This window comes from Capsicum annuum, chromosome 2 (assembly GCF_002878395.1).
Source record: "Capsicum annuum cultivar UCD-10X-F1 chromosome 2, UCD10Xv1.1, whole genome shotgun sequence".
NCBI classification, from domain to species: Eukaryota; Viridiplantae; Streptophyta; class Magnoliopsida; order Solanales; family Solanaceae; genus Capsicum; species Capsicum annuum.
In genome coordinates, this window is record NC_061112.1 from 36,833,735 (window position 1) to 36,843,864 (window position 10,130).

Here is a 10,130-nt window from a genome sequence, read left to right on the forward strand (position 1 = left end):
CACATCCTGAGAGAACCGTCTTTCTTATGCACAAATAATACTGGCGTACCCCATGGGGAAACACTGGGTCTGATGAATCTCTTATCTAAGAGATCTTTCAAATGATCTTTCAGTTCCTTAAGTTCTACTGGTGCTATTCTATACGGCGAAATAGAAATAGGTTGAGTATCCAGAAGAAGGTCTATACCGAAGTTTATTTTCCTTTCGAGAGGAATGCCTGGAAGATCTTTGGGAAAGACATCTGATATTCATTAACAATAGGGACTGTTTTGAGGCTGGGATATTCAGAACTAGAATCTTTAACATGCATGAGATGGTACACACACCCCTTAGAAATCATTTTCCTTGCCCGAAGGTAGGAAACAAGTTGACCCCTGAACGCTGAAATGCTTCCCTTCCACTCTAGGATGGGCTCATTCGGGAACTGAAATTGAACTATCCTATTTCTGCAGTCGACTGTGGCATAGCAGGAATGAATCCAATCCATGCTGAGAATGATATCAAAATCAGTCATCTCTAACTCCACTAAATCTGCTGACGTGGATTTTTGAGATATCATAACCAGCAGTTCCTGTATACCCACCGAGCTATGATGGTTTTACCCACTGGGGTAGAGACTAAGAAGGGCTCTGCTAGGACTTCGAAACTGATTCCAAAATTGCCTGCTATGTATGGAGTAACAAAAGACAAAGATGCACCTGGGTCTAGCAAAGCATAAACATGAACATGGAAAATCTGTAACATACCAATAACGACATCAGGAGAATTTTCCTGATCCTTTCAGGACTGAAGAGCATAGAGTCTGTTTGGGCATTGTCCACTAATAGCACTGGAAATGGCACCCTGCAGGTTCGGGCGACTGGACTGAGCTATAGAATAATTTTGCTGACCTTGAAGACTTGACTGCAGACACTCCCTAATCCTGTGACCTGGCTTACCATAACCAAAAAAGACATCACTACTGGCTCTACAAATGCCCTTGTGGTTCTTACCACAAGTCTGACAAAGGGGATTAGTTCGGGCACTGCTAATACTGTCGTAAAATTTAGAGGCTGGCACTTTGTCTCTATTGCCATCTCTGAACTTTGGCACTGGAGCACTGGCAGAGGAAGGAGCTGGAATGGATGACTTGGAGCAAAACTATAAATGGTTTTCTCCATCTGACTTGGGGTGAGCAAAGTTGAAATTACTTGACCTTGCTCTCTTGTTCTACCTATCCTTAGTCTTAAACTTCTGCTCTTCTACTTACTGGGCATGGGTCATGAGTCTTGCTAAGGTCAAATCACTGATCAACATCGCAGACCTACACTTATTTACCACGCTATTGTTGACCCCTGACACGAACTTGCTCATCTTAGCTCTATTATCTGCAACCATATGAGGAGCATACCTAGCTAGCTGAGTGAATTTGAGAGAATACTCCCTAACCATCATATTTCCCTGCCTGAGGTTAATAAACTCAAGAACTTTGGCTTCCCTCAGCTCTTGGGGAAAGAATCTATTTAAGAAGGCCGTGATAAATTCATTCCACTCGATAGGGCCTGTATTATCTAACCTCTTAAACTTCCACTGTTTGTACCAATTATAAGCAACATCCTATAACTGGTAGGCGGCTAACTCAGCACTCTCAATAAAAGTAATACCCATGATGTCAATGACCTTCTAGACTTGGTCAATGAACTCCTGAGGGTCCTTATCAGACTTAGACCCATGGAAAGATGGAGGGTTTATCCGAGTGAAGTCCTGAACCCTAGCTGCTTTGGGAGTGGCAACTGGATTGGTCGGAATGACTGGTGGTTGTTCATTCTGTGCATCCATGGACTGAGCAAGTGTGGTAAATATGGCTCTAAACTCCGCATGAGAAATATGTTCGCCCAAAGGATCTTCGAGCTAAGGAGCTGGCTGTTTTTTTCTCTATGGGGCCATGGTCTGGAATAAGAGAAGAATGGATTAGAATGAGAGTTTAACTTGTGATTATGCTCACTAGCATGAAATGAATAATGAAGAAAGGGGACTGTTCCTAAAACATCTTATAGCCTCCCACACATAAATGTGGCGCGCAATACACCTATGTACAAGACTCTACTAGATGCAGCTTTCAGACTTCCTAGGCCTCTATTGAACCTTAGGCTCTGATACCAAGTTTGTAACACCCTGATTCGTTGAACCGAAATGCTAAACGGTGCTCATGACCCCGAGGGACCATAAGCTAACCCATGACTGATATTTGTACCTGTATACTGCAAATCATAACATAATAATGCGAAATACATGGAACAGTAAGGCCATAAGGTTCAACTAAATACAATCATATGGGTGAAAATACCCAAAACAACTAAATCTGGACAAAAATCTAAAAGTAAATCCGAAAGCCTCTAAACTGTTTGAATATGGAGTTGAAGGAACATGTCTCCAACTAACTCCGTAAAATTGAACTAAAAAATAAATAAATAAATCAGATCATATTATCCTCGAATTAATGAGGACTCACTTTGTCTCTACGATAGAACGCTACTGCTACTGCTACTGCTGGGCTGGGGCTCATGTCTCAGAACCATGGTGTAATATGGAAAGAAAGCACCATAGCATAAATACGTCAGTACAATTGGAGTACTGAGTATACGAGGAAGGTAGGCTAAACATAAAGGGCTTCATGGATGAACAACACTGCCTGACTAAAATAAATATGGGAGTGGAAAGAAATATATATAGAAACTGGGACCATGAATATGTGATAGCATGATTTGTAAGCTAATACATGGTTTACTGATAACTGTCCTGACTGATACTAAAACTGATAACATAGATAACTGTATCTAAAAGTCCTGTATATACTAAAATCTGAAGAACTATTTGAGTTTTTTTACTGAGACTGAGACTGAAACTATGGGGAGTAGTGTTTAACCGACATGCCCCATGTATGCCGTTATGGCTAAGCTGGGGTCCAATCTCTGCCCCGAATGGAGAAGTGTCAATACCGCATCACTAGTAAGGACAACTGTGAGACCCTATACTGGTAGGTACTTAAATAAAAATGGTGGGAACCCTAAACTAACGGGTTAAGACACCTCATCAACCCTAAGCTGACAGGTTAAGATGTCTCAACCTACGCTGGCTACGTAGTTTTGGAACACAAGGATTGCTACTAAGAATCACACCCTGAACTGGCAGGTGAGTTCCCATCCTTGGGTTCACTCGGTGCTAAGCTCTACTCCCATCTGGAGGGACTGGACATGAATAACTGACTGTGCATGACTTGATCTTACTAAATTCCGTTGACTGGAGAAATGTTACTGATATCTGACAACTGACTAAGATCATGAGGTTTTCCTGAGTCATATGACTGATTGAAGTCTATGGAATCATAGCTTGAGTTCGGATATCGTGAAATATGACAAGGATCTAGGCACACAGCTATAGTTTTTTGGTATAAGTACCCCCAGGACTCGATGGAAGAAACTGACACACATGATTGACTTGATCATAAGAGTAAAGTCCATAATTTATCATATCATAAGTAGGGATCTCATACTATGCATGCTTATCAGCAATGTATTGCATGGAAAGAATTTCATATCACATGGAAGTACTTGCACAATCTTAATATCATGTTTATTGCATAATCATATTGGCAACACATACTAATAGCATGGAAGTTCATGTGGATTGCATGGTTATCATGCATCTTGTTCATAAGTAGGATTTGCAAGTAAACATAGCATAATCTCATAAGAATAGTTCATGAGTATTCCAACAATATTTACAAGGCACATTGACAACATAGAAGTCATTGGAACGTAAGGGCATATCATGAATCCTTCACTTAGTCACAATTTAGCTATATTGCATGATTTCTAGTTCCTTAGGCATTTTATCAAACACCTTACATACACATCTTAAGAATAGGTGAATTCATCAAATTATACATCATGAACAACCAAATTTACATGTTTCCAACTTATATGATATCATGAATTCACAAAAACATATAAAAATTCCCTCTTGGAAATCACCCAATATTAACAACATGATGATCAACACCCAATAATATAGAAATCATACTTTATAATGAGAAAGAGGAAAACAAACAAGCATCAACATGGGTATGATTATATCACCACAATCAACTAAGCTTTTGTATTTTAAAGATTGATTCTTGAACTCCACGGATGAAAGGAATCTGTGGATGAACACTACGCATACCTTAGAAGGAAGATTCTTGATGATTGATGGAGGAATTTTCTTGAAATCGGATCTTCAAGCTTAATTATGCAACCCTAGTTGTTTTTCTCCTTTAGTGCTCTTGGATGATGAGCTTTGAGATGAAAATAGGGTTGTAATATTTTTAGAAGCTATATATTTCGTAGGGTTAAGTTTAGGGACGTGTAAGGAGTATTTAAAGACTTAATTACCTTTAAAATAAGTCAAAACGAAGTGTTTTTGACACCTGTAATTGACTTAGGCGGCGCCCAAGTGATCGCCTATGCTTGGGTTGGGTGGCTCCTAACCAATCGCCTATGCTTGGGTTAGGCGGCGCCTAACCAATCACCTATGCTTACTGTCTCTCACGAAAATAGGCATAACTTTTCGCTTGGGTATTCGATTAAGGCAAAATTGGTATCGTTGGAAATCTAATTAGATTTTATACAATTTGGTGGGTTTAAATCAGCTAAAATAGCACATTAACATCGAGTTATACTCGTTCAAAGATGACCCTTACAAAATCGAACACTAAAACTTGATGGATTCAAAAACTCTTAGCTTGTATTACCTCGAGTGACTTATAAGAACATGCTTAATGCATAATAAGCTATAGTATCACTAGGATATTCATTTTAAGTCATGTAATCAAGTATGAATCAGATGATAGGAGTTTTCACGCGTAGAAATACTTATTCACTTCCTAGCTTAGAAACATGTGGGGTATTACGTTTTCACAAAAACCTTGAGGGCATACCTTTACCATGAAAAAAATCAAAGTATAAATCATCAATTTTAGGGTTACTCATGACCCATTTGTTAAACCACGATCAACAATCACCCATATCTGCAAACCATCACCAAATAATGTATAAATACAAGTTTAAACAAGAATAAATAATACTTATCACTATGCATCAAAACCCTTCATATTTGGTTTAAAACCCACTATTCAAGAATCAAAATTAATGTTTAAAATACATAATATTTGAGAAATAACAATGAGGGGAGAGTCACATGCCTTATACAAGATGATTTATGGAAATAACTTGACCCTTTTCTTGCCTCTAGATGAACACTTATGGAACCCTAGCCTTAAATCTTCAATAATGAGTTTGAGAAAGTATTTTGGAATGTTTTGATCTTATACAAATGAAGAATAAAGGGCCAAACAATGTTATAATTCATGGTTCATAAGGGTTTAGGGGTGGGAAATATCTAAAATGTCTTCATCTTAAAAGCTAAAAATTAAACTAAAGAGGGTACGACTTCCACACCAAAACTATACCCTAGGTTACCAGTGGTACCCTAACTCGTACCTTATACCTCACCTAGGACCCCCATACTGACCATCATATACAGGTCCAAGATGTACCTATAATACCTCAAAAAATCTAACTCAATATTAGCTCCACGTTTCAAGCTCATGCATAGTAAATCATGGTTCCTTGGTAGTTTCATGATCAAGGTTGATGTGAATTAAGGTCTCAAATATGTCCTAGATATTGTGCGAATCAAAACATTCCTTATCGTTTGAATTCTTGATATGGGTATGCGTCAGGTGACCTAACTCGTAAGATGTCCAATGATTGGTGGTTGGATTTCTGTTGTGGGTATGATTTAGAGGTATGGGTCATATGGTTTGGTGACAGGTTGTTGGATTGATCCTTCATTTAATCAGAAACTTAGTGACTTGACTTAGCTCTGAGTACGAGTGGCTCACTAAGACCCATGAGAAAAGGGTACGAGTGGTATAGTTATGTCTTATGTTGTCAAGTGTCAATTCTTGTGGTTTTTGTCTTGGGGACGAATAGACCATATGAGCCGTATATTCTGGTTACGAGTGGGGGTCAGGGAGTCGTATGGTGGATAGTGTGGGGGAGTCTAACACATTGTCTTGGTGACAACTCGATGGTACGAGTCGTATGTTGTGGTCACGCGTCAAAGGGTCGACTCGTAACCACCTGCAATATTTTAAAAGTTTAATTGGGGGTATTCTAGACATTTCACCTTGTAACTCCTTTTTATACCACGACATAAAACACCTTTTGGGACTTCATTAACCTATTATTCTTAATCAAACACTTTTAAAATCTCTCTCAAGAAAAGGGCTGGGGTTTCATCAAGATAATCAATTAGGGGCTTTCAAGAGTGATTCTCTTCGTCTTTCATGGTGTCTTAGGCATGTTACTTCTCCCTCATTGTTATTTTACAAGGAGCATGTGTTTTAATGTATGCTTTTCATGATATTATTATGGTTTGAAATAGTTGTTGGGGGTTTTGGATGTTCATGGTTGAATAACGTTTCTCATGGTTTAATTGCATTTTCTTTCATACTTTTAGTATGATTTTTACATTGTGGGATGTATGTTAATGGTAAATGGATTTTGGTGTATTAAGGATTCCCCAAATTACTTGGTTATGGTTTGAAACTTGTGTGCCCTCAACCTATTTTTTAAAATGCCAATGAGAATGATTTTGTCACATTTATTGACTATTCTTGAAATCTTCGCACTGCATAAAAGGTAATGGAACTTAAATTGGTTTGGTTGATTTTAAATAGTATGAAAAGGACTTGGTGGCCATGGTATTGGTTTAATTAGAAACTTTGGAGTCAAATTGGTTTAATGGCTTTGGTATGGCATAAATGGATCGACTTGTAAGCTCCAATTATGGTATGACGATACCAATGGTTAATTCCTAACTTAAAGACTCTTTGGCAAATGGATAAAGTGTGTAAATGGCTTTAATATAGGCTTAAAAGGGGGGGGGGGGTAGCAAAGCCGTGGAAGGTGGATGTCTTGGGGGGACCAATACTGGAAACTCATGTTTGCCGATATGAGATTTTGTCATGGTGATTCTGTGCATGATGTCACACTTTATATTTTGGGTGATGTTCAAGTCATCTCAGGTTCTTTTCTCTGGTCGTACGGCTAACTTGCACTGGGGCCCTTTAGCAGAGGGAGCTGAACCAATATAGCCCATGGGTGGTTTTAGAACGGCAAAGCTACATAGCCTAGGTAAACGTTTTAAATACATGCTAAGCTCGATTCCCTTTCCCAGCATGGGGTATATATATGTGTATATATGTGATTCATATGGTTAAATGTTTTTGTTTTGAATTACTAGGATTATTTTATCTTATCCCTGAGTAAATGGTAGAATTCACTCTGATAATTATATTTAGGTGTTGTATCCCCACGCGATGCTGGAATCGTACATACTACTATTCCTTCTGCTTATGACTTAGATTCGAGGACAGCTTTGAGTCAGATTGAAGTGGTGAGTTTCCATACTCCAAGAAACCCTATTTCATGCTATGAACTTCTTTTCATTATTTTTGATTCTTTGATTTTACGTTTGGATATGGTCAGGGGCATGTACCGACGGAATGTTATTTGATTCTGGTTAGAGGCTTTCGTCTAACTACTATGGGCATGGGCGGTGTCGGTATTGGTATCAACCTTGGTGTTGGTATTGGTATTGGTACTGGGGTTGACACCAGTTGGATAATTGGTTGAGGTTGTTGGATTTTGATTATAGACTTTATTTAATGTATTTAAACTATTATTGTTTTTTCTTGTTATATGTTCGGAATTCATCCCACATAGGGTGCAGGGAAGTTATGGCTGGGTATTCGAGGTGGTCTTCAGTCCTGGTAGGACTTGAGATGCCCGACATGACTAGGCCTTGGTTCGGGTAGTGTCATAGGAGAAATGCAACTAAAGTTAGAAACTAACAATGCAACTGAAGTTAGAAACTAACCAATACAATACTCCATCTCAGGAAAGAATAACTATGGGCATATATGATCAAGGAGAAGTACTCCACCAAGCCTTATTAGGCCGAACAAACTCCGAAATGGGGATTTTTTGAATTCCACGTAAGACAATCATCACTAGATCCATCCATGAATTACATCATTAAAGAAGAAAAATACCAATCTCAAAACCAAGGTCAATTTCAAGACTACCACCAGAAAATCAAACAACTTGAGACAATGAATTTTCAATTTGCCAACTTAAGAAGCGATTATAGGAAAGGTCACCCGCCTCTAACTCTCTGACTCCACTTTAGACAAAATCCACATCGTGGCTGTGAAGGAGCATCCAATCTCCACACCAATAACAAGGGAAAATCATCACAAGGAGATGAATCCAACAATTTTAAGAGATAAACTCAGGACATCTCAATATCAATATCAAACCACTATCGTGCAATGAAATAGCTACAAACAAAGAACGGATCTAGAATTGGTCATGCTGAAAAATAGGCTATATAGAAAGGGATAGCCAAGGTAAAAACCTCTGCAACATAGGAGGCAAGTCTAAGAATCTCAAACTTAAGAATGGACAATATAACTAAATTACCAACTCTAGAACCATACAGAACCACTGAAGGTCAACTTACCTTCAATACCATAATTGACTCCATAATCAAGTTAACACAACTAACAAAAGAGGGAAAACAATTAACCTCTCCTTGCTATAGGGAAGAAGTCTTTAAATCGGGCTATATCTACCCAAGCCACCAAATAAGAACTGCAAAGAATGGAATTTAGATAACATTAGTCTAAGAATCTACCCAATGAGGATCAATCACATCAAGTAATAAAATCAATAATACCAAACAATGATAGCAATTGCAACATCAATATAAACATCAATATGATCAATAAGCGGTACAACAATGAACATCAATATCATGTACCACTTAAGGGCCAGAATGAGGAAAATGTACCAAGACAGATGGGACTCGAACCCAAATGCTACACCCATAGGGATAAAATATCAATACAGATCAACTCCATCCACTACTAAAAGAAATAAGCCATGGAGTAGTCATAAAATCATGGATTCAATAGCAAGGAACACAATAACCAATATGAACTCATCAAGGCATATAATCATCAATTGGTACAAAGACCCTGATACACATAATGAAAAGGTAAATATGGGGAAATAAAAGCACACTAATCATGGTGAAATCCATAATCACATACCTAATAGATCTAAGAGAGAATAAATCTGAATGGGTCCAAACTCAGACCGATCAACTAAATCATTAATTGAGGTGCTAAGTGCACTATCTCTAACTGAATGAGCCATAATTATCAAGAGACTGATCTGAATAAGCTGAATGAATTGCAATCCCATATTAGAGACATTCTCTAGACCAGTAGTTGACCTTTCTTCAATCATAGTAAACTCCGAAATCCAAACATGGAGAGAACATAACTAATCCTAAATGTCTGGCCAACTGACACTAAGAGCACTCTCTACTACCAGTGATCATCCTTCCCATAATCATAGCCAGTCTTAGGAACTCTAAGCAGGAGTAAAATACATGCTAGATCTGTGTAATCAACTAACTCATATCTTGGGTACTCTCTAAGCTAGTATCCCGTCATGACACATCTAAAAGAAGATCCTAGAATACTTCAAGATATTGCCCCTCATAATCCAAAATGGCCGCCATGGTCTGAAGAGCTATACCAAAAAATCTGCAAGGTCTGATGGGGACTTTGCCCACTATGATCATCATGACTAATTTGAGAACCATTGCCCACTATGATCATCATGAATAATCTGACAACCACTCATAGTCTGAAATACTACCTGCATAGAGACGATACGCTGCAAGCAAAGCTAACCTCTACTGAAAGGATCCTCACTCCTGAATGAAATTCCAATAGTATAATACCAAGGGCATCGCCTCTTTTTAACATGACAAGACCCAAACTAAGGCTTATTCATGTCAGGTGCCTTGAACCCAACCAGGATTAGAGACCACCCCCAATGCCCAACCATAATCGCCCTACACCCTATGTCGAATGAATTCTGAATATATATATAACATAACCAAATAGAATAATCATAAATCATCCATAGTTAAAAGAGTCAGCCCCAATGCCAATACCAATGCCAAGG